A 19,065-nucleotide genomic window follows, 5' to 3' on the forward strand; every position below is an offset into this window, starting at 1 on the left:
TCAGGTCCCTGCTCATCAACGGGGAAACTGCTGCCCTCATCCTCCTGGACCTCTCCGCAGCCTTCGACACCGTATGACACCGCACCCTGATAAAGCGCCTCAGCAACACCGGAATCCAAGGAGCGGCCCTGGAGTGGATCATCTCGTTCCTCGCTGGAAGAACCCAGAGAGTCCGCCTCCTCCCGTTCCGCTCCGCGGCAACCGATGTCACCCGCGGCATCCCACAAGGATCGTCACTCAGCCCCACCCTCTTCAACGTCTACATGAGCTCTCTCGCAGCCATCGCACGCCAACACAACCTCAACATCGTCTCCTACGCCGACGACACCCAGCTGATCCTCTCCCTCACCAACGACCCCGCCACCGCCAAAGCCAGCCTCCAGGAAGGAATGAAAGACGTTGCGGAATGGATGAAGATCAGCCGTCTGAAACGGAACTCAGACAAGACGAAAGTCCTCATCCTGGGACCATCCCCTTCGGCCTGGGACGACTCCTGGTGGCCCCCTGCCCTGGGCACCGCACCCAAGCCAACGGACCATGCACGCAACCTGGGCTTCATCCTGGACTCCTCCTTCACGATGACCAAGCAAGTCAATGCCGTTTCGTCTTCCTGCTTCAACACCCTGCGCATGCTCCGAAAGATCTTCCGGTGGATCCCAACCGAAACTAGGAAGACGGTCACCCAGGCCCTCGTCACCAGCCGTCTGGACTACGGGAACACCCTCTACACCGGAACCACAGCCAAACTCCAGAAAAGACTCCAGTGCATACAGAACGCCTCCGCACGACTCGTCCTGGACATCCCTCGCCACAGCCACATCTCTGCCCATCTGAAAGACCTGCACTGGCTCCCTGTCACCAAGAGGATCACGGTCAGACTCCTCACCTACGCACACAAGGTTCTCCACGACATGGGCCCGAAATACCTCAACAGCCGCCTACACACCCACCCGCCAGCTCTGATCCTCCAGCCTCGCCCTTGCCTCCGTCCCACGTATCCGCAAATCCACCGTCGGAGGAAGATCCTTCTCCTACCTGGTGGCCAAGACTTTGAACTCCCTCCCCACCCACCTTCTGATGACCCAGGACCATCTCTCCTTCAGAAAGCAACTCAAGACCTGGCTGTTCGAGCAGTAGCGACTCCCCCCCCCCACCCTAGCGCCTTGAGACCCTAGCGGGTGAGTAACGCGCTCTACAAATTTGCTGATTGATTGATTGATTCTGTAAACAGCACGATGTGTCAGACTACTGTAGAAACGGGAAAAGAGTAATGGGATAAAGGAGAAAACAAATATATTGCATATCCCCACTTTGCCCAGTCTCCAAGCTGGGCAATGATGACCTGAGGTCGAAATGAGTTGAAAAAGGCGATAATAGATAACTTAATTATTTGCTGTGAATGTTCTGTATCTATGTCTAACAGTAAAGTGGTATGCCATACAGATCTCTGTATAACAACTCTCTCCGTTCTTGGTATGAGCAGAAGCATAACACGCTATAAGCGACTTCTTAAGTGCTCACAACCCTCCTCTAGGGAGAGGTGTGGTGCCGCGGCCAGGGCGACTGACGCTGGAATCTGGGGATCACGGTTCGATCTCTGGGGCCAGCGGCAGATTATTCCAGCACCATGTGACTCTGGGCAATAGCTTGCTTAATCTTCCTGAGGGCCCCCAGCGCCTGGAGACCCTTACGGGTGATTGTTCGCACTTTACAAATGTGGATTATTATTATTATTATTATGTTCAATATAAGTCTGCCAAGCTGCACTCATTTGTGTCTTCTAACTCTGATTGGATAAGATACTGTCTTGTTTCTTATGAAAGTGCAAAATAGTTAACATGCATCAACATTCTGTCATTCCTATTCTTAGAAATACACATCATTTACTATAATACCACTTGTACCTTTACGAACATGAAAGTAAACGTGCCATAATCAATGCTACCTTGGTGCAGAAATCCACCAGTTCATTCATGAAGAAAAAACAATGTTGAAGAAATTAAAGAAATCCTAAAGTTTTTAACTACCAGTGCCAAATGTTTAATGTTAGTTCAAAGTTAATTTTCCAACACAGCATCATTTCCAGAATTCTTCTTTGTTATTCAGCTTTGCTCATTCACAAATCCAAAGCAAGGTTTCTAGCTGCAGCAACATTGTAGCATGATTTCATAGCAAGGACATGAGACACCAGGAAAGCTATGCATGATAATCCAAGATACAATGTACTGAACAAGGGTTCCCTTGGAGGAAGCTCTAAACCTGCGCTTCCTAGGGAACAGTGAAAATTTAATCTGGTTGATGATTTCGGAAACTACATTTGTATTGCTTTTCATTTTCCCAGTGGAAGCAGTTGGCTTTTTCTTGTGGTATAATATGAACCTTTATAGTTTTTTTTCCCTTTTTATGGTAGTCCGTATTTGTTTGAAAATTACATATGAAGATTTGCGATTCTACAATTTAAATTCTTCTTTTAAATGAATTTATTGTTTTTCAAGCACCAAACAATGTGAACGGGGGGAGGAAAGAAAGTAGGGAGAAAAACGGGGGAAGACATACCTTACAAATAATCAAAAGCGAGGGCATAGATTTAATGAAGTGGGACTCTCTCTAGTGCAATGCCTGTCCCCAGTAAGATCTGTTCAAAAGCAGGAGGCATCGCCTGGGGCCGGCAGGGTCGCCACATCTCCTGAATCCATCCCCTCATCTGACTACCTCAAGTGTAGAGCGAGGTGGGGCCCAGATGTCTTTGGGCCGTGCCCGCACCACCCGAGATTCTCAGTAGTTTGACAGCGTTTTCCGGCAATATATGGTGTCCTGTAGCCAGTAAGCCATCTTAGATGCTGGTTACCTCCGCCAATGAATAGATACTCTTCGTTTGGCCAGTTATAGCAGCATTGCGTTAAAACGCCGATGTTCAGGAGGACATTTTTCCACCTGTAGTGTTTGCTGTAGGAGAGAGCCGGTGATCTGTGCCACTTCAGTGTACACCCTTGCGTAGAAGCGCACCACCACAGGGTAGCTATAGGCGAGGTGCAGAAAGGTGGCCTTTGAGATTCCAAAGGGGGTAGATGAGCCTCTTGAACAAGGGCGATAGCAGCTCCTTTGGTGCTTATGTAATGGGGTCATACAGTTTACAATCATTGATGTTATCTTTACAGGGTGTGGTGAGTGATGTCTGATAGCCATGTATATTGATAAGATAGTGTATAAGGGAACATCAGCAAAAGTGAGGGGTTATGGATGAATTTAGAGGATGGTAGCCAAATGGAGAGAATACTAGAATCACCTCACTGTAATATAAAGGCCAAGGGATAGTTTCAAGTACAGGAGTAACAATACAACTTGAATAAGTCTTGGAGGAGACCTCGGTTACAGGGAGTGGATTGAGAGGGCTAGGGGAACTGTGGTAGCGGAGATCATGAATGTAGGGTATAGTAAGCCCAGACATTAAACTCTGAATTAAATTCCATCCCCTCACCGGCAGTCCTGTGCTATCAGTGAGCAGGAACGATAAAATGGAGATGCATCAATATTCATCACACTGCTATTGTTCCATGAGAGAAGTTTAAAAAAAGACGTATCTTCCCAACTCTCATACATCTTCTAGTGCTGTTGTAAGACCTTAAGAACGTTTATGTGTGGACAGCAAATTTAACTCGAGAAAAGTCCCTTATTAGTATTCATCATATAAATGCCTAACAGTAGTGAGCAGAAGGCAGCCCAAAAGGCAGACCTATAACAATCAATTGAACATCCCATGAAGTGTGCAGGGAGGAGAGAGAGAACCCCCCAGCTCAGTAGTCTGTGAAAGAAAGTATCCTTTCAACCACAGGATCTATATACCAGAAGATCACCTTCAAGTACTGTAAAAATTAATCATATGATTGTCGTTGTGGAAGTAGAAATATTTGAAGATTGCAGCCTCCTTTAAAGCTGGTGTTGTGGGAGCATTACCCTTCAAATGGTGAACAGGATTTGTTGTCCCTCACTGCTGCGGTCTGGTGGAGGTCTTACTTGTCAGATTCACTTAGTAGCCCTTTGTTTGCAAAAGATTAGGGCATATCACATAAATGGAGCAATGAAAGTGCTCATTTTAGACCAGTCTCTGCCAGAGGTTTAAACTATCTGTTGTCCTAAATAGTAGACAATCTGGAACAGCAGTATTTTACCAATGTGGAAAATGATTGTTACCTGAATTGTAAAGGGATGTGCTACCACTGCTACCTCATAATCCAAGTGTCTAGGAAAAGATTCTAGAGAATGAAAAGGAGCAATGTTGCATCTCAGAAACCACATGTTTATTTTTACTGAACGAATATCCACAATTCATAAAACTTTACCTGGCAGACCAATGTTAGCGGGTACTGACAACCTTTGTCAGCCACTGGTGATCTATGTAGATCACTTTAATCCGTCTCTAACACAGACATTTCCCTTGTATATAATGGATATGAAGAACTTTCTGAAACAAATACAAACAATAACATAGAACTAGGCACCTTTGTAATGTTTACATTGGATGTTAATTTGTATGCATAAGTCCTACACGAATGAGGCTTAAACAGTGGAAATTGGCTACTCCTCCAAAAGAATAAACTGCAAGTTAATTGTTATTTTGTTCAATACAACTTTCCTACTACATAATTTTTTTTTGTGACTGCAGCAAGTTTTACCTACAGATAACAGGCACAGTGATGGAGTTGCATGTGTCCCCATCCTATGGCAATACATACATGGATCCCTTAGAAGCAAACCACATCTTAAACAATCCAAGATAGAAAAATAAGCTGAACTACTACAAAAGGATTGTAGAATTTATACTTGCGATCTGAAATGGTTTTATGGAGGAGGTTCAGGAATTTCATAATTGATTAAATGAGATAACCCCCTGATAAGTTTTCTACACTATCCTGAATCTAAACTGTCTGGATGTGAATGTGACTTTACACAAAGACAGGTTCAACACAAGCATTCTAATCAAATAACAGCAAGAAAACTTTATTTTCAAGCAATAAGAATCCAGAAGGGCTAACAGTCTATTGCAATCCCGGGAGTAATAAGAATTAGCCCATGGTCTAATGAAATGCTAGTAGCTTAGCACAAGCATCAAAGCATAACTTGATGTTTTTGATTGGGGGATTCCTGCTCGAAGATCTCTACAGGACAGCAAATCTCAAACCTAAATCCACCCATTATACACCAGGGATGGTGGTAAGGGGGGCAGAGACCCACAGACGTGGAAAATTCTCCCTTTTCATCAAGGACCCCCAATCTCCCAACCCTGTGAGGGCAGACAGCACCTATAGACATCAGAGAATTATTTGTAAGAAAAGGGTTGAAGGGAATTGAGTTTCACCTCCTCACCTCAGGGTCCCCCAAAGCCTATCTGCCCCCCTGGAAGCCAAATGGAGGTTTACTCAAAATCCACCCACTAGGGGGACAGAGAGCACCATTAGACAGCAGGGATTATATGTTTTCTTTTATTATATTTTGGTGGAGGGCACCAAGTATTGATTTGGTCTTCAGCCCCATGAGGGGCTAATTTGGGGATTTAAGGCCTATAGAGCTCAACAGGTGGGCAGAAAGAACAAGGGAGATCAGGCAGTTTGTTTTTATTTTGGCTCGGGAACGGCAGCTCACTCTGCATGAGCATGTACTTGTTGCCCAATCCGATGGAAAGGGGGACAGTCCTGTACTAATTTCAGGCCACACCCCTCAAACCTCAGGTCAAAATTATTCTGTTTTCAATGTAGGTGGGAGTTTGGTGGAATATCTAACAAGTATCAAAACTAGTCTTTAAAGCTCTAATTGCATTCCTGTTTCCAATGATGATGGCTTCCATATATGTTATATGTATACAGTGTTCCATGGGACTCATTCAACATGTCGGATGCCCTTCAACTAGTTTGGCCAGTCCACCAATCAATGTACGATTATAATAACCCAGTAACAACTTACTGCTTGAATTCTAGAGAAAACACAAGACTGAAATGGTTTCTGTTACTGGTATGTATTACACAGTTTATATACAGTAGTCAGTAATGTAGCAAAAAAAATCAAATACCATATTTGGCTATTTTTTCAGTCCCTTGCAGGAAAAATTGCAAACCATGAATATATGGGGAAAGAAGGACTCTAATTTGGTCGAGGTGTCTTTTGCATAAAAAAGTTTATGAATGTGGCTGAATTGTGAACTGCTCCAAATGTCATAACAATGGCTTAGCATGGAGTTGGTTAAAGTTAAGAAATAAGTGATTTAAAATTCCCAAAATAATTTAGTTAACAAGAGTAAACATTATTGATTAAAAATATACCTTAATGACGACAATTGAATGTGTGGTCATGAGTAATGGAATTCTGAAAAACTCTGTAGAAAAACAATGGGGATCTTAAAAGTAAGTATTATTCTCTGTGGTGTCGAGACCAGATCTTAGGCTCCCACTGTGGTCAACCAGCAATGAAGTGAGGTTGAGTTTTCCGCTGGTCAAATGTTTTCCCTTATGATTTCATCTTTTTCTTGGATGTCAAAATCAACCCATGGAAATGGCTGTGGCTAAGATGGGTTTTACGAGTTTGGAGAGGGTTGGTCTTCTGTCCCGCTAAAGCTATGAGCCATGCTGCAGAAAGCTCTGAGTCAGAGAAACCTTCAAATTGCTGCCACAGAGGGTGCTTTATTTGGCTCTTTGGCTCTTGTCTTTTGGCATTGCACTTAGAAGTTTTTTCTCAAAGTTAACATCTGTAAGTAGAGTAAGTCTTGGAACTGCTGATTGGCAGGGCTCACCAAGCCTGGATATCTAGCTTGTGTTCAGTTGAAGACAAACCAGGACTTCTTGCAGGCTGATGGTGTATCCTCGTCTATTGGCTGGCCATTTTGTCCTGGTTCTTCAGAGATATAACTTGAAGGAAAAGTTATACAGCTTCAATACTTCAGGTCAGATGGTCCAAAAAACTCCAAATACTATGGGAGTGCAACTTCGACACCTGGCTTTTGGTTGAAGTGAACACCAGACTTTTCTTCACTTCCAGTCAGGGCCAAAGACAACTTGTTTTGCTCGTTCTTCTTCCAAAAAGGTCCTGGGCCTTTCTCATTCTGTAGATCCTCAGGAGATTAGCTGCCCTTAAGATACTCTTTGGAGTTAGCAATGCAAGAGGAACAGGAACAGTCCCAAGTTCCCACACAAGCAGACAGAAGTTTTGCTCTGCAGAATTATTCTGATGTCAGATTCTAGCAGTGCTCAGATTGTGAGTTGGTATGTGCAGTTTGTTATAAAGCTAAAACATTAGTGATTGACTGAATAAGCTGGACAAATCCTATCAAAATTGAAGTTTAGTCTCTAAATGGCTTTCTCAACAAGTGTGATGCAGTTTCTGTGATTTGTGGCAGACTGTTAAAACTACCCCGATTTATCAATATGTAAACTGCTGTGTCCTCTTTTGTAATATGATCCTTTAGCCTATATTACCCTTTTCTACCTTTAAGTCAGTAATCTTATAACCTTTACATTTCTGGATTACTCAGCTGAAATTTGCTGCTACAAGCCACAATGAAGACAAACTTACCTAATTTAAAATTTAGTGCTTAAAGACTACGGCCAGGTTGAGATTCCAAACCAACACTCACACCTGGCCTGTAGCGCTACACGGGTGCTTGTCAGCGCATGTGCTAAATGTTTAGCACAGAAGTGAGTGGCAAAAACCTTCCTTCTGCCCTCATTGGGTGTTTCACTTTTACGCTGTCTGTGTAGTTTGTATATCCTTTTGGCTGACTTGCTAAATATGCCATTTAATATATCCAAAACGGTCACCATATTGAATTTTCTATACTGCTCACTTTACCTTGCATTTGCACGGAGCCTCTCGGTTTCCCTTCCAGTTTCCAGGCTCTAGGCCCGGAAATTCCACATTTTACTGGTTATCAATCATTGCGGGAGGGGGAGGAGCTTAACACCCCACTTGGCCATTAAATAACGGCCCTAGGGCTGGAACGCCACGGATGCACTCAGCAGATGCATGCGGCGGGTGCGCCAACGGCGTCCCAAAGGCAAACCCGTCTGCGCCCGTCCATGTCCGGCAGGGGTGAGGGGCGAGGCACCATGCCCAAATTTTGTACTACTTTCCTATGGAGCTGAAATCTTTGCAAGTCAGCAAACTGACGATTGATATTGCTACATGCGTCAAACTCAACAACATTGGTATCTTGAAGCATAGAGAGTCTTTCCCCGAAATCAATTTTGAGCCTCCCTGCCAGGAGTACCACATTTACAAATCCTGACCCCTCAATCCCCCAGTGTCACGAGCAAACGAAACTCATAGTCACATATTTGAACATTCGTTCTTTGGTCAAACACCAACTAGACATTTTTCAGCTTTTGGATTCAGATAAACCGGATATACTCCTTCTTCCTGAAACTTGGCTCACTGAATAGTCTACTCCTGACATATTAGCAGCGGCGCCTAACAGTTATTACATCGTTCAGACTAATAGGACTGCCGGGAAAGCAGGGGGGGGGGGGGGGGGTAGCAGCCATAATACATCAAAAATTACAGTTCACATCGCTAGCTGTAGTGGGTTTACCATCAGTCAACAGATTAATTTTAAAACTTGATTCTACTCCTTCCCCCCTTATCTGTGCACTGATCCATAGACCCCCTTATCATATGCCATTATTCCCCCAGCTAATGGGTGAAATGATCTCCCATTTAGCCATTAATTATGCGTAAATCCTTATAATTGGAGACTTTAATTATTGGGACAAAGATATTATGGAAGGTACTAGTTCTGCTGAACTGTCAGATCTACTATCTGCGCTGAATTGCACTCAGCATGTGACTGCTGTGACATACATTAAAGGTCATACTCTTGACCTAGTTTGGACATCCAACCTGACGGTCTCTAATTTAATGATCTCTCCGAGCACCTGGTCGGATCCCTATTTTATAACATTTGCCCTCTCCAATGTTCACTTAACCAAGCTTCATTTGAAAGTGAGCCACATGGCAAGAAACTGGAGACTCGCCAACATAGGAGACTTCTGCTACCACAGCTCCATCAGAGCAGAAGTTAATTAACAACCAAGCAGAAAGAATCACATTTTGGCTTGAATCTGCCAGCAACAGCGTTGCTCCCATTAAGAAAATCAAGATAGTTAGACCTCTTGATGCTCAACTCTGATTCTCTCAGGACTTAAAACTTAAGAAACTTGCCCTGCGTCAAGCAGAACTGAACTGGGGACTAAATTACTCAACAGAAAAAAAGTATATATTCCTAACCCAGTTTAAGGAATATAAAAACACAATTTTACAAACCAAGGGTGCCTATTTTTCTAACAAGATATTAAGCTCTGCTAATAAATCCAAGGAAGTTTTTGCTATTGTAGCTGAACTATCCAAGCCAGACAGCAAAACCTTCCCCCACTCAAGCCCTATGTGATTCCCATAACACCTATTTTATTGAAAACATTGCCATCATTAAGTCTAACATTCCTACTAGTACCTCTTCTATAGCCCCACCATCTATATGTAGGAACCCTCTACTGCTAGATCAGGTACCTTATTTCCAGGGAAGCCTTTTTTAGCCATCTAAGGAAGGTTGGATCTGGCTCCCCTACTGACTGTTGCCCCCTGCACATATTAAGTGAAGTTTTTCTCACCTGCCCGGATCCTCCTGCTGCGCTCCTGAATAACTCCCTTAAGCAGGGTGTTGTCTCAAATGCATTTAAATTGCAGAAATTGTCTCAATCTTCACGAAACCAGGGTCAGACCCCTAGCCCTTACAAACTATCGCCCTATCTCTCTGCTCCTCTATTTAGCTAAAGTTGTGGAAGCACATGTGGCTAGTTGCCTTAGCTCCTTTATCAAACTTTCCCACTATCTTGACCCTCACCAGGCTGGCTTCCGACCGGCTCATTCCACAGAGACTGTCATCTTCATGGTCACAGACAAACTTAGGAGGGGGGCTGATAGAGGCATCACCCAGGCCCTGGTACTCCTTGACGTTTTGGCAGCCTTTGACACGGTCGACCATGATCTTCTGGCCGATCATGTCAGTAATGCCGGAATCCAGGGCCTTGCCCTTAAGTGGCTCTCACCTTTTCTCAGCAACTGCTCTCAAGCTGTCCGACTTGCTCACTTCCCTTCCTCCAAAGTTAAATTAGTCTGCAGGATGCCACAGGGCTCCTCTCTTTTGTTGCTTCTTTTTAATCTGTACCTACTGCCCCTGATTCATTCAATCGGAGAAAGGAAGGTTGGCACCTTCAACTATGCCGACAACCTCCAACTTATATTTGACATCGATCAATCGGCATCTTCAGTCTTCAATTTCCACCTCCATGCGATTTATAAGTGAGTGGATGAACAGTAACCATCTGAAATTGAACCCCGATAAAACTGAGTTGATCCTTATCGGCAGGCCAGCTAATCCCTGGAACTCCAACTTCTGGCCAACTGAATTAGGAAACCCGCCACTCCCAGCATGTTCAATAAAAAGTCTGGGCATTATGATCCGCAGTGATCTGTCGATGAAAGCCCAGATTGGGTCAGTGGTTTCCTCTTGTTTCTTCCAGTTGGGAAGGATCAGGAAGATCAGTAGATTTCTTACCACAGAAGCACTGACCCAAATTGACCTACCCTTAGTCATCTCCTGCATCGATTATGCCAATTCACTTCATGATGGTATTCTGGCAGATCAACTAAATCGTTTGCAGCTGGTGCAAAATCAGGCGACCAGAATAATTTACCACCAGCCCAAATGGCACCATGTTACGCCTTTAATGGAAAGATTACACTGGCTCCAAGCCAAACGTTGCATATTTAAGCTGGGGTGCATCATCTTCAAAGGTCTCTATGGCAATAGTCCGACATTTATATCCTCTCAGATTCAGTGCTACGTCCCTTCTCTGGTCCTCGGGTCCTCCCATCTTAATTTTCTGGTCATCCCATCTAGCAAACGTAAGAAACACAGGGGATTAAGATTTGCGGTCTTAGTCCCTCAATTCTGGAATTCTCTCCCTCTAGATATTAGATCACTGACCTCTTACGCTCATTTTAGGAAACATTTAAATACTTTGCTTTTCTGCCAGGCATATGACTAAACCTCTCAAGCGGCAGTATCCCCTGGACTCCAGCGCCATGAAACCGTTTGGTGTATGTGCGCTTTACAAGCTCATTTAACTTAACATGTGTAGGAAAAACCACATGCAGTGCTGTTTAACAGCGCTTTACTGCTGAGTGGAAGGGGCACATGTGAAAAGCAGGACCTGCTTACACACCATTGTTACATTATTTCCTTGACTCAAGGTAATGAAAATTGTAAAAATTGTTAAATTAATTTGGGAATCCAGGGGCACATACGAAAAAGGAGAAAGGTCATAGTCTTGATGTCAGTTGTGACTTGGCACCAACAATGCTGAAACGTGGGGACCCACAAGTGTGTTTTTTACTAAGGGTATACTTTGCTTATTTTTCTTAGCTTGGTGTCAGCAGCAAGTACACCAACAGAGAAATGTGGTATGAATTGTACTGTAGAAGCCGTCTTTCTTATGTGATACCAAATACAGTAAACTTCTAGGCCAGGGGTCTTCAATCTGTGGGGCGCGACCCCCAGGGGGTCGTGGAGTCCTGGGAAGGGGGTCGCATATTGTCAGATTGCCTGAGTGGCGTCGGGCTGATTGAGGGTGCTCACTTCGGAGACCTAATTTACACCGAGGGGTGAAAAACAACAAAGCCTCATTAACAAGTAAACGGTCTTTTAAAGACCTGTGAAGTACTCGGTGCGGCTTTGTGTTGTCCCTGAAGGTGTTTAAGCCCGGCTCACATACACGAGGAGGGGAAGGGATGGGGGGCAGGGGAGGGTGGCTGGGGAGGAGGCTGTAGCTCTTTGAGTTCAATGGACGTTGTGCGCCTGGAGCTGTGGGTCCCGCCTGTAAAGCACAAAGCACGAATCCTCATACTTGGTGCCTGTGCGGGAGAAATGTGCCTGAAAGTCTGTTCTTCAGGTGAGATGTTGTTACAGCCTGTCCGCCCCCGCCCCCAGCAGGGAGGCAAAGAGATGACCCCCCATGAGTGAGGAAGAAGATGCAGAGAGATTCTGACCCCCCGCTCATCCCCTCCCATGAGAGAGGCACAGAAAAGGTGGGTGGGTGGATGAATGGATGAAAGGGTGGATGGATGAAGGATGAATGTATGGATGTAAGGATGAAAGGGTGGATGGATGAAGGATGGATGGATGGATATGTGAAAAGGTGGGTGGATGAATGATGAGTGGATGAATGGATGGATGAAAGGGTGGATGGATGACGGATGGATGGATGGAAGGAAGGATGAAACGGTAGATGGATGAAAGATGGATGTATGGATGGATAAAAGGTTGCATGGATGAATGATGGATGTGTGGAAAAAGTGGGAGGATGAATGATGGGTGAATGGATGAATGAAAGGGTGGATAGATAAAGAATGTATGTATGGATGGAAGGAAGGATGAAACGGTAGATGGATGAAGGATGGATGGATGGATGGATAAAAGGTTGCATGGATCATGATGGATGGATGGATGTGTTAAAAGGTGGGTGGATGAATGATGGGTGGGTGGATGGATGAAAGGGTGGGTGAAGGAAGGATGGATGTATGGATGAAAGGGTGGATGGATGAAGGATGGGTGTATGGATGGCAGGATGAAAGGGTGGATGGATGAAGGATGGATGTACGAATGGAAGGATGAAATGGTGTATGGATGAAGGATGGATGTATGGATGAAAGGGTGTATGGATGAAGGATGGGTGTATGGATGAAAGGGTGGATGGATAAAGGATGGATGTATGGATGGCAGGATGAAAGGGTAGATGTATGAAGGATGGATGAAAGGGTGTATGGATGAAGGGTGATGTATGGATGAAAGGGTGGATGGATGAAGGATGGATGTATGGATGGCAGGATGAAAGGGTGGATGGATAAGGTATGGATGTATGGATGGAAGGATGAAAGTGTGGATGGATGAAGGATGGATGTATGGATGGATGGATAAAAGGTTGCATGGATGAATGACACGTGGTCAGCAACAGTAGACTTAGGACCTTAAATGGTAAAATAGATATCTTCTAGCAAAGTTGTATTAAAAACGGGAGCTAATTGCTACGAAATAGGGGGAAATCAGAAAGTGGGAAAATAGTAATTGGAGAGATTGGTCTGCTTTCAACTATTTGAGCACTGTTGGAACTGGGGTCACCAGCTCCCCGAGGGTAGCATGGCACGAGCGAGCAGGCATCCGAAAGCTTATGTGTAAAGCGACCATACAGCACACGCATCCACTGAGACAGTAAAATTGGGCACGCAATGAGTGACACCACTCCAGTTAGTTTGTATAAAAATTAGGTAACTTTTATATAGAGCAGAGTCAGGGTAATCAAAAATTACAGTATCAATTACTTATTAGTTTTCCTTCAGAAAACATATGTTTCAACACTTTGTAATAATTACTCAGAGGAATAAATATTAAATATCAGATAAATATTGAATATTAGATAATATTAAGTATAGATGTCCACAGGCCTGACCTTAGCCTTGCTTCTTATCAGCACCTGTAAGGAATACATCACAAAGGCAACCAAATGACATTGCATCTTATTAGTTCTGTAGGCATATTACCCACTCCTCACCAAACAAGGGTGAGCGTTCCACAGCAAAGAACATGTAAATAAATAACTGTAGGCTTCCAGTAATGCGGCACTAAAGGGGAGAAAACATTTCATTAAGGATAAACATCCCCTTGTGCAGGATTAACCATTTTAAGAATCACTCCCAGCAGGAGTGAGCATTAAGCAGTTATGCACCAACATTTCATCCAGGGAGTAACCACTTCTCTGAGCAGAAGTAAACATTTAATAACAGGTAAATCATGTATAAGGCCTAGGCTGAGCAGGACACTAGGCGAAATAGGGATAATCGCTGGGTTTGGTCCTAGCCCTCGCTAATACTCTTCATCCTGGTACTGTAGGCATTCTATTACATCCTCTAAACAGGGGTTAACCTTTTATGATTTGAGGCCTATAAACTGTGGGCCTTGGGACCTCTAAAACAGTCCAATACCAGGGTAAACACCCCCTTAATCTAGTAGGGACCTTTCATTAGGAAGTATCCTGTTCGCAGGTGAGAACAACATTTCATGTAGAGCCATTCATATTCTCATTAGCAATAACTTATTTCAATAAAGGTTAAAACGTTACATTACCCAGCATTAAACATTTCCTGGAGTTGTTCTTAAGGAACATTGCACTTGGCATATAACCCTTCCCTATGCAGACACATTTTATTATATAAATGTAGGTGTTTCAGAGACCCTGGCATCAGGCAGGAGTAGAAAACACTTCCTTAAAGATCAGGCAACATGTCATTATGCAAAAACCCACATTTCATTAGGCCAGGATAACCTTTGCATTTAACTGGGGGTCAACATTTTATTATGTGAGCAAAGGGAGCAAGTTATTAATCACTGTAGCATCAATAACCAATTCATCAGGAATAATCATTACAGCAAGGAGATATTGCATCAAGAATAAACCTGGCATCAAAGATAACCATTGCATTAGCCAGCACTAACCCGGTATAAGGCCAAAATGAGCACTTAACTTTACTCCCAGGCCGGGGTTAACCTTAGTGGCCCAGCAGCCCCTTAACTTGTTAACCCTTCTCAGTGGCAAGAATCACCAGGGCCATAATAGACCCCTAACCGGGGGTTAATTCTTAAATGGGTCCAGGCCCAGTTCAGATGACTTTATGAGCCTGATCAGGGCCAACGGGGCCCAACTACAGTTTCTCCTCATAGCACTCTACACTTCCACAGCGCTCACACTGGCTGAGGTGTTCTGGGGCATAACAGCGCTCTTCCTCACAGTGCTCTCCACAGCCTCAGCGCTCACACTAGCGACAATGATCTTGGGCACAGGGCGCTTTCTGACACAGCGCCAGGCAGCTAATTCAGGTCCTGGGCCAACAGCGCCTCGCTGATGCAGCGCTTGAAATTAATGACAGATGCTGGATGTACAGTGCTTCACAGTACCTCAAGGGTCCCCAGGCAGCAGCAGAGCTCACAGGTTCACAACGCTTCGCAGTCACAGCGCTGGTAGTGGGTTTCAGGGATCAGGTACACAGTGCGACCCATTCACAGCGCTGGTAATGGATTTCTGGTGTCAGTTGTAGGGGAAGGGAATATGGCAGTCCTGGAGATAGCGCTTCTCTGGTACAGCGCTTCGCAGGGGCCCTTCCCATAGATAAGACAGTTCAGACAGCACCGGCAGGACAGGTAGTCCAGGATGCTAGCGCTAGGGAATAGGGGCGCTTAGCCAGCAGACAGTTCATTTAAGTTGGAATTAGATCAGCAGGACCAACAGGACAGGCCACACAGCAGTGGCAAACCAGCAAAAGGGGTCCCAGGTGGCGTCAGGGAGCGCGGGGAGCGACAATACCTGGTTGATTTCTCAATAGTCCTGTGGTGGTTTGGTTTCTTCCTGGCGCTTTATGTTTCTTGCGCCCTTGTAAATAGCAGTCTCTGGGTTCCTTGAAGGGGGGGGAGTGGGGGGGGGGGGGGTTTGAGTTGTTGGCTGATATCAAATCTCCTCAGCCAGTTCCCTTCAAGTGGTCCCTGGGTTCCCCTTCCGCCGGGCCAGATCAAGGGGCAAGTTCAGGATCCCTCAATACTTGGTAGGCAGCACCTAGGCCCTGTCACTCCGAGTGTCATAGGTCCCTGTCTAGGCCCCACTTCCTAGAACTCCTGCGTAGGTTCTCCCCCAGGTCAGTGTTCCCTCAATCTGACAGGAAAGTTTCCTTCCCTTTCCTTATATAGTGCCAGTTGACAGTTGGCAGTGGCAGTTGGTGTCACCTCACCTGTTCCAGAAGGTTCCAGGTGGTACTAGGAGGTTCCACCATTTTGGCTATGGGCAGGCTGGCAGGCTAGTATGGATACATTGTTTGAGGGTTCCAGCCAGCTCCTGGCCACTAGAATACGCCCACAAAGACCGCGCTGCAGTAGCAGGGGTCAGTGGCAGCCATGTTAGGGGAAGAAAGCACCTGCAACTTAACATTAGTTTAACATTACACAGGGCTTTCGCCAATACACAAGGCCTATACACTTTTGTTACAATAGGGGGTACCCTAAATTAAAGGAATAAAAAGCGAAACATTTCTGGGAAAAGGCCAAGTCCCACAAGCACTAATGGGTGAAATACAAAACAAAACTATTCAATAGCAAAAATGACAAGGCTTTCCTCAATACTTTTCTTATCAGTTACACAGCAAGAGTAACTTCCAGCACCACTTGAAATGCAATCAGTCAATCAATCAAAATATTTTAATGTTAGCTAGTTAAAACCATAAAATACAATAGCTTTGTACACAAAAAAGATAATAGCTTTTAGTATGAAATGTTTACATAAACTTAATTGCTGTTCCCTATTAAATTTCATGTTTTATGGCGTAATTTCTTCTTACTGTCTTGTATGGTTCCTGGTGGGTGTACCTGTTTTTCTTGCAATAGCATATATAGGTTTAAAACATCATCTACAGCTAAACGGATTGTAAAACTGCAGACATTTTTGGGACTTAGTTAATGTACTTCACAAAATTATTATAAAAGTGCCTTTGGTGCTGTTAAAATAAGATAGTACTGCTTTGTTACAGTTCTTATGCCCAGGGATTGCAGTGATGGTGCTAGCAGCCTTTTGAACTCTAAGCAAATTTGAGGTTGGCTAGTCAATGGAGGAGACCTAAAATGGTTCTGAATAGATGGTTCTTCTCCTAGTTTATCCAAATGTTCATTTTCCAGCAAAAGCTTTTAGAAATGTGGCTTATCAATGTTAGGAAATTTTGTCTGGATTACCTTCAGGAATGGAGTAATTGTGGGGCCATGAGGATTCTAAATAATCTTTGGTATTAAGATTTTAATCTGACTGCTTTATTTTTCATACATTGCAAGTGTGGACTAATAAAGCCATTTTCCTGAAATTCTACTCCCATATACGTATAGGTCTGTGTAGTTGTGATGGTTTCCCCATCCTTGCAACACCCTCATCAAGGAACTGATAAAAAATACTTGGTCACCCCGACTACAAGATTTACAGTGGCTATCAATGTGCATTACTTTCTAGATTTGCTGAGTTAATTCCAAAGCAGTGAATCCAATGTGCAACCCTAAAAGACTTGATCAGAATTTCTGATGACCAGAACCCCACACATACCAGTACATGCAAATACTGGAGACCAAAAAGGGCGAGAAGATCAAATATCAAACCTTCTCCTCTTATAAACCTATTATCTAGGATTGCATCCAAACACTGATCTGTCAAGAATAATATTTTCTACCAGAAATGAACTAAAGATAATTAGAATGTTGTTAACAAGTCTGTGTGAACAGGGGCTTCGTTCGGAATGAGGGGAATAATATTTTATAAAGAGAGCTGTAGTGGATGAGGCCTGGCCATTAGGTCGGGAGCCATACAGAAGATCAAAATATTCACAGTAAGACAAGTGTAAAAGAAGCTTACCTTAGATCTCAGCGACAACAGAGTTGATGACCGTCGTGGTCATGTACAAGCAGCAAAGGGAGGACCTGGACAATGAGGTTCAAGATGGAAAGGGAAGAGGGAAACAGAAAAAAGGGAAGTTTCTACCTAATTTCCTTTGATTCCACCAATGTAAAGTAGGAGGTATCCCTGCCAAAGTTTCCTCGACAGAAAGGTACATTGTGATTGGCCCACCAACAGCTGCTTCTGCCTATGGCGCCGTCGATGTGGGTGAAAATTCCTGGCTGAGTCAGTGGCACTCAGGCAGTCTTTCATCCATGGACCCGCTAACATCCAAATAGAGCAGGCAGACTGCCAAGTAAGCTGGCGGTGAAATATTGAAAATGTGACGGCTGGACCAGATCCACCAAGACTAAAATCTGGCCCTTAACCTCATTCATTCTCACTCAGCCGTTGTCTATGACTCTCACAGACTCCCTCTCAATCACACATACATGTTTACACACACAGATATGCAAGCTCATACATACAGACTCTGGTGCTCTCACACAAACTCTCACCCACAAACATGCACACACCTTTCTGTTTTCTACTAACCTTAGCTGCCAGCAACATTTTTTTTCCAGCTCCTTGTGCTCTATTTTTATGACACCAATATTGAATAATAAATGATTATTCCCTCTTAGGCAAATAAAAGAGGGACAGTCAAGAAGGAGAGCAAAGCCCAATAATCAAAAGAGTGTCCCTGTATTCCTGGCACTCATTTTGCCACATTTAGGGGCTTATGTAGGTAGCCGTTTGCGATTTGCAAACGCCGAAATTCGGCAAATTTCGGTGTTTACAAATCGCAAACAGCGTTTTGATATGTAGGTGCATATTCGTAAAATAAGGAATCGCAAAAATTGTGATTCCTTATTTTGCTCAAGCATTTAAGGAATCGCAATTTTTTCGATTCCTTTAATGCTATGTAGGAGTCAATTAAAAAATGCAATTCAGGCTTAAGGAATCGCAAAATACCACCTACTCCAAGTAGATGGTATTTAGCAATTTCCTTTAAGAATGCATTTTTTTTTAAAATTCAAAGTGCCATGTGGCGCACAGACATGCCCTTAGGGCATGTCTGTGCGCCACATGAACTTACAGGCACATTCCAGGGGTGCAACAGGTGTCCTTTGGACACCCTGGCACCCTTGGAATTGCGATTCTCAAATTGCGATTTTCTCATAGAAAATCGCAATTTGAGAATGTATCCCCCTTCATTCCTATGGGCCTCTTGGCCCATAGGAATGAATGGGACTCTCATTCCTTAATTGCGATTCGCAATTTGCTAATCGCAATTAAGGAATATTAGGTAATCGCAAAAAAATTGCGAATTATTACCTACATTCCATTTTGCGATTCTCAAATAGCGATTCCTTAAAAATTGCTATTTTAGAATCGCAAAATGGAGATTACCTACATATGCCCCTTAGCCACATATTGTAAAGGGCAAGCAAGAGGCCCCTAAATGATGCCCATAGAACAGAGTTTATTCTCTTCATTAACAATGTACACCAGT

General features: G+C 44.0%; 1 protein-coding gene across 2 annotated transcripts in view; it reads left to right on the forward strand.

Moving 5' to 3' along the window:
* The window catches only part of BBS9 (Bardet-Biedl syndrome 9), a 2,055,975-nt gene that overhangs the window by 1,601,979 nt on the left and 434,931 nt on the right, over positions 1–19,065 (forward strand). The gene's annotated exons all lie outside the window — the stretch shown is intronic.

Source organism: Lissotriton vulgaris, chromosome 4_1 (assembly GCF_964263255.1).
Source record: "Lissotriton vulgaris chromosome 4_1, aLisVul1.2, whole genome shotgun sequence".
Classification (NCBI taxonomy): Eukaryota; Metazoa; Chordata; class Amphibia; order Caudata; family Salamandridae; genus Lissotriton; species Lissotriton vulgaris.